This window comes from Zingiber officinale, chromosome 6A, assembly GCF_018446385.1.
Source record: "Zingiber officinale cultivar Zhangliang chromosome 6A, Zo_v1.1, whole genome shotgun sequence".
In the NCBI taxonomy this organism is placed as follows: Eukaryota; Viridiplantae; Streptophyta; class Magnoliopsida; order Zingiberales; family Zingiberaceae; genus Zingiber; species Zingiber officinale.
In genome coordinates, this window is record NC_055997.1 from 51429640 (window position 1) to 51437155 (window position 7516).

The 7516-nt window shown below is 38.7% G+C and overlaps 1 long non-coding RNA gene across 2 annotated transcripts; it reads right to left on the reverse strand.

The window, feature by feature from the left end:
- Positions 1 to 4502: 4502 nt before the first annotated feature.
- LOC121993935 lies at positions 4503 to 7191 on the reverse strand. 2 transcript variants are annotated; one of them, XR_006115499.1, is made up of 3 exons: positions 6681 to 7191; positions 6489 to 6590; positions 4503 to 4816 (listed from the first exon to the last, which is right to left on the reverse strand). It is a non-coding gene; the product is annotated as an uncharacterized LOC121993935 (long non-coding RNA). The 2 variants fall into 2 exon arrangements; XR_006115498.1 differs by lacking the exon at positions 4503 to 4816 and adding an exon at positions 5478 to 5537.
- Positions 7192 to 7516: the final 325 nt, after the last annotated feature.

Consider the following 7516-nt stretch of genomic DNA (forward strand, 5'->3'; position numbering starts at 1 on the left):
GGAGGAATTGGTTAGATGATCATGTGAATTTAGGTAAGGAACATAATTATGATACATGTTGATTTAGGTAGGAATTGGTACATACATAATTGCTTGTGTTTGAATTAGGTGATTGATTATGTAGATGTGTAAACATGTGTAAATGGAATTAAGTTTGGATTCTTGATCTAATGGTGTATTGTGGGTTAGGTTTATGTTATTGCGTTAATTAGGGGTTGCACTATTTTTAGTGTTAGAGATCTTTATTTAGCTATTTCATTTGGATATTAGATAAATAAAAATGTATATATTGGTGATACAGGACTTTGACGCGAGACGAGTATCTCGACGTCGAATTTGGACCGGTTTGGACTTTTCGATTTGGAGGCGGGTACTTTTGACTTTATGTCTTTGATATGCATAGTAGTCAATTTAACAAATAGTAATAATTATGTTTCTTATTTGGTTTCAGTTAGTCACTACTCGATACCTGTTACATGTTTGGTTGATTGTTTGTTTTGCATCTCATGTTATTGCTTACCTGATTATACATGCTTAAGGGTAGTGATATAACCATGCTTCACCATGTTCAGGACCTAGGTGTGATACCTTATCTGATATGTGTATCCTTGATATGATTTATTGACTATGGTACACATCATATATGTATATAGATTTGGTTCAGTATATTACCATGCTTAGTGTCATGCACCATTCGCATGATTGCATGCTGTGTGATAGATTGCTCCATTATTGTCGAGCACATCGTCAGTTTCATCACTGTTCGGTGCTCCTTTGTGACGCTCATGGGTAGCGTGATGCAGCGTGGTAGCACGTCAGTTTTGCTCTGTTTGGTGCTCCGTTGGTCCGCTCATGGGTAGTGTGACGCAGCGTGGTAGCACGTCAGGGATCCCTTCCAGTCATGGTGTACCGGAAGATGAGAGCATTGCTCTCCCCCATTTATGATTTGGGGTAGGAGTATGTGTGTACTCCGACAGCATCCCGTCCACTCGGTCACTCATCAGGAGTAGTGATGCAGAGTGCACGGTTGTCACAGCCCTACCCACTCGGTTCCACCATTGTGTGTTAGATGGCTGACTGGCGTCAGGGGTGACCATGACTGCATTGGCATCATACACATTGATGCATTTATTTCTTGTGATTGTGTTTGCTGCATTTATTTGCTGCATATTGGTTGGATGCCCATGCTTGACATGCATACAAGATTTCTATACTTCTCGGACTGTTTATCCTTGTACCAGGTCCTGGTTAGTACAGTATTCTCCTGTTTATTTCAGTTTGCATTTTCCTTTATTACATCAAGAGACTGTACGCATGATTAGTGCTAGATGTTATTTCCTTACTATGTATATCAGTTGTTACCCGCTGAGCATTGGACTCACCCCCGCCTCCGTTATTATTTTCAGGTTGATGCTGTCAGGAGAGAGTTCCAGTCGCTAGTCCCCTACAGTCCACGAGGATGGTTATTTGTCTTTTGGTGTTCTTTTCTAGACTATGTTCGGACTTGTTCCATTTTGGATACTTTGGATCTTGTATGGATTTGTTTTACCTGTGGATGACTTTTATTTGGATTTGTTTTTACTACATGTTTGCCTAGAGGGCAGAAGAGGTAAGTTCGTTGTGATTTGTGTTTTATGAGTGTAGTGGAGTAGGACATCGGTTTTAGCTTTATGGGTGTAGTTGAGTAGGGTGGATTTTGAGTCTTCTTATCAGTACTATTAAACTGCGTGGTTGTGTCAGCTAGAGGCTGAAATTGATATAAACTGAGTGGATGTCTGTGTTGTGGTTTGTTTATTATTGTTATTATTCCAGCCGCATGTGGCTGAGGTATATGGTGATGTAGTAAGTTTCAGATTGTCCGCCGTACAGGGGAGATGCTGTCGAAATTTCTTCGGGCAGGGACTCCTCCGGGGCGTGACAGCTTGCATCTATCCACTGGTGGCCAGAGCCTAGTCGTTATCTAGATCTCAACGAGGGGAGGTAAACTCTGGGGTGTGTGAACTCATGAGAGGGAGAGGGAAGAAAGGGGTCGGTCGACACTAGGGCACCAGGACGACGACGTTGCGGTGCCCACGTGAGGAGGAGAGGCCGACGACGTCTGTGGTGCTTGCATGAGGAGGAGAGCCGGCGGTGTGGTGCTCGTGTGAGGGAGAGATCAGTGGGGTACGGGAACTCGCGAGAGGGAGAGGGCTCGGGGAAGAAGGGTTTGGCGGTAGTTTTAGGGCACGGGGAAGGGAAAGGGATTCAGCGCAGAGAGCTTTGAGGAGAAGATCGGGTAAGGGGAAAGGGATAGGGATAGGGAAAGATATTTATATTTAGAACTTAAGTTTCGGTAAATCAAAACCTAAGTTTATTCCTTAATCAACTCTCATCTTTGGGTATTCCAAACAGACTTTTTTCCTAGCCTACAAATTCATCCCCTTAAACTCATCATATGAGCTCCGATAAATTTCCATAAAATTTCTAAAAATTCATAAAAATTAGAATAAGATTATTTCTTATTGTTTAATTTTTATCTTGGTATTGTATTTTACATTCTCTCCCATTAATAAAAATTTGGTCCCTAAATTTACTTCTCACTTAGAGATCCTCATCTAAAGATAACCACCATGCAATATACTCATATACCACTCCATCCAAGTATCATGAACAAATTTCAAACCCTTGCATTTAATTGGATTCTAAATCGACTAAAACTCACACTTCCAATTGTCTAGATCTACTTGGAGATCCCATCTTCACTTGATTTACACCCTTGTAAGCCTATGGAAAGCACAGTATTAAGCTTAACCAACAATCAGGATCTTACTGCCCCTTAGTTGAAGACTTCCTATAAACCACTTAGTAATCTAAACCACAACCTAGTCATACCTATGATGTTCAAGATTCAGTTTTAGAAACTAAGATTCAACAGGATTCTTAGGTTTGATTCAGGGCTTTCTTAGTTGGCAATAACAGTGCTAACTCAATGAGGATTATAGCTCGCTACAATCAATCTTAGAATTTAGGAATCAACTTCATGACAAGATTCAAAGGAGATTTTAGAAGTCGAATTCAACTCTTGACAAGCATAATTTTTTGTAATTTAAACTTCAGAAATCAATTTCATCAAGACTCAGCTATCAGAGACCAATTCTGATTCAATCTTAAAGAACTCTAAATTCCAGAAATACAGAATCAAATCTCAGTGTTTTAGAATTGAGGTTTCAAAGTAATTTTAGTTAAGGTTATAAAGAGTTTAGCTTAGAAGAGACTATTATTTGGCATTGAAATGATTAAAATTTAAATTCATAACTATGCTGGTCAGGAACAAAACAAGGGTTTGGCACCTCACTGCATATTAACAGATTTTAATTCCAGCAACTACCTTTTTGAGTTAGTAGCTATCAACCCCATCTGTTATTGCTTTAAATCTTTGCTCAGGATTTAAGATTCACATTTGTTATTACTGAGATAAATCAGCAATTTAGTTTCCCTCAAATTCTATTGCCTTCCACGAACCCCATCAAGAGTGAAATATCCAATGCCTTTATCCCGTCACTTCATTAAACTCAACTTCAAAAACACTAACAACCCAACGGTCAAAATTTCCATGAAATCGAGTAAATCGATACTCTATTGATCAAAGTTAACAAAGGTCAATCGGTTCTCTACTAATCTAAGTAACACTATATTTAGAAAATGCTATCCACTACCCAACTAGTAACAAGAGAACCAGTAACACTGGCAGTATGGTAGGGAAATTCACAAGTCTGTAATCAATGATCTCTACTAAGGTTTGATGGACCTAAGCAATGGCTGACCCAACATGTCATATATGGTATAAACAGCTAAACAAGTACACATGGTATAACCAACTAGCCAAGTTCTAATAACGATGTATGAAGTACTCATGGTATAACCAACTAGCTAAGTATTAATAAATATGTATGATAATAGTATACGAACATACCTCTTAAAGCTTGGAGATGTCCTGCCCTGCTTGGTCCAAAAACTCGAAAAGTCACATCAAGAAAAATTAGAATACGAAATCCAAAATATAAGAAAATAGGCATCATAAAACTTGCTCTGATACAAATAAATTGGTATCAGATTAACTCAAAAAAAAATTGTAAATCAAAACATGATCGAAATCCCAAAAACATAAAACCCAACATTTGACTCGAAACATACTCTGATACTACTAAATTGGCATCAGACTAACTTGAAAATGATAAATCGAAACAAGATCAAAATCTCCAACACAAAACCCAGCATTTGGCTCGAACCATGCTCTGATACCACTAAATTATCATGCCCCAGAGGAGTCCCTGCCAGACTAAAATCCGGCAGCATCTCTCCTGTACCAGTGACAATATGAATCATATATACATACACAACTATACACATCAACATATAAACATACTCAACACTCAAAATAAGAAAGATAATCATCAGCCCATACGGCTGGATACAAGTACAACAACACAATTATATACTTAGCCCACTTGGCTGGAACAAAATAAACACAACCACGCAGTTATATATATATTAAACAACCCACTCGACTGTACTAAAAACCAATACAGTGGAAAAATGATAAAGAGAGCTCATACAAACCAAAACAATACACTGCTAGTCGGCTAGGCTTTAAACAACAACCACAACAACACAAAATTCAACTCCACATAATAAACTCCAAAAGATAATCAAATTAATATAACACCAAATACAAAATATGAGTAAAGAATAAATGAAACCTGATGTAATTTATGGACGTGACGTAGGACCGGCAGCCAAGACTCTCCCAAGCATCCTTGATTCATCTACTTGCTACCTGGCAAAAGAAAAATCATTTTGTGGCGTGGTGAGTGATGGGACTCAGCAGTAAAGGAAAGATAGTGCATGAACATAATATACAAATAGAGAGTGCCAACAGTATACAGTCTTATAAGAAAAGTAATAACAGATACTACCATGTTATTATAATAAATGTCCATACCTGACACCATATCCTAGGCTAGTAAAATCAAGAGTAGAACAACTTTACTATAGAGCTACTCATAACTACAAGGGTAACATGTGAGGTACATACATATTACCAATATGTAAGTCAGTCTAAACACACACAACAAATATATATCTTAACCTATGTAAGCATATCAACATAAGTAAGCAACAACAACATAAGCTAGCAACATCAGTATAAGTAAGCAACAACAGCATAAGTAAGCAACAACATCAGCAGATATAATAATAACAGCGTATGCACTGATGGTCACCCCACTCACCTCACTGCACCACGACCCTTGTATAGTCGAGAGGCCGGATCAATGACAACTGTACCACTCAAAGGTCGCCACTACTCTCGAGTGACCAAGTTGACAGGTGCTGAGTAGCTAACTAGCTACAAAGCGAAGGGGGTCCCTGCTGCTCGCAACTCTAGCTACCACTATCCATGAGTGGCCGAGTGTGGCACGACAGGACAAGCGACATCTGCTCCAGCTACCACTCTCTCGAGTGGTTAAGCGTGCGGCCCTGGTTAACGACTCTCTCGACTGCATGGGAGAATTTGTCATTAACATGTATGCAGTGATATGATGTGCAAAATACAACAGTCATCATACAAATATAATCAGAAATTAGGTATGCTACATGAAATCAGCATGCTCGATACGGAATATAAATAAACAATAATCAAAACATACAAACATGGTATCTAGTATTTACTACGTATCATGGATAACAACGAGAGACTATATAGATATGGAAATGAATATCTTAAAGATCGAGTGGAAGTATCAAATGCAGGAAAAATGAGAGTAGAGTCAAGTTAAAAGTAGTTTCTATCCCAAGATAGCTCATGCACTAAGTTCAAAGAATTAAGGAGTCAAAGTAAGAAGTACCCGACTTTAATATGCAATTCGAGCTAAATAGTCCCCGCGTCGGAGTGCTCGTCTTAAAATAATGTCCTACAAATCATATATTGTACAATTTACCTAATTTCATAAGCAATAACTAGCAAAAACCAAACCCAACTTAATTAGGATAAAACCCTAATCCAACTATGAATCTCAATTCACCCAAATCCATTGGTTAAATTAGATTTAACCCAACCTTATCAACCCTTTAATTGATTCATATAGCAAACCATTTACTAATAAGTCAATTCAACATAAATCAAACCTACTTAATTCATCCAATTGATTAATTTAAGTTTAATTATATCATCCAACAAAATCCAATAATCCTCAATCAAAACTAATTGTTTCATCTTCTAATTCACATTCATATTAAGTAACCCAATATATAACCAAACCTAGCACCATAATCAAATAACCAATCATTTAATCCAAGAAGACAAACAACTTCATAATCATCATGGTCAATTAATCCATTATCAATTGATCAACATATCCATAATCAATCATCACTACAATGAATTTGATATCTCTAAGCATTCCACCATCAAAATCAAACATATGCATAATTCACCTTCCAAAACTCACCTAGATTTGGAGATTCCTGAATTGATCCACGGTAGAGGTACTTGCAGATGGAAATTCATGGCTGATGCTACAGTGAAGCTGATACCGGGGGCAAGGCCGGAGCTACAGTCGTCAACCAACCAACTTAGCACAAACATCTGATACAGAAATTGGAATTCAGATCTCTACAAACATAAAACCAAAATGCCTTACCCTTCCATGCCAGTAGATCCTTCTCTATTGGAGACCAAGAGTATGCAGCTGTTGAGGTTGGCGCAGAAGAACTGACGGTGAAAGCTCCAATCTTAGAAGTGAATAAGTGATCGGAAGAAGGGAGTTTGATGCTTGCATCTATCCACCGGTGGCCAGAGCCTAGTCGTTATCTAGATCTCAAGGAGGGGAGGGAAACTCTGGGGTGCGTGAACTCGTGAGAGGCAGAGGGAAGAAAGGGGTCGGTTGATGCTAGGGCACTAGGACAACGGCGATGCGGTGCCCACGTGAGGAGGAGAGGCCGACGACATCTGTGGTGCTTGCATAAGGAGGAGAGCTGGCGGTGTGGAGCTCACGTGAGGGAGAGATCGCCTGCTAGTGTTCGTGTGAGGGAGAGATTGGCGGGGTGCGGGAACTCGCGAGAGGGAGAGGGCTCGGGGAAGAAGGGTTCAGCGTAGGTTTTAGGGCACAGGGAAGGGAAAGGGATTCAGCGCAGAGAGCTTAGAGGAGAAGATCGTGTAAGGGGAAAGGGATAGGGAAAGATATTTATATTTAGAACTTAGGTTTCGGTAAATCAAAAGTTAAGTTTATTTCTCAATCAACTCCTATCTTTGGGTATTCTAAATAGGCTTTTTCCCAAGCCTACAAATTCATCCCCTTAAACTCGTCATATGAGCTCCGATAAATTCCCAAATATTTTCTAAAATTTCCTAAAAATTTCAATAAGATTATTCGCCCATTATCCTTATTATTTAATTATTATCTTGATATCGTATTTTACATATAATGTATGTTTATTGCACCCTATTTCATTATAATGTCATATTTCCATTATATTC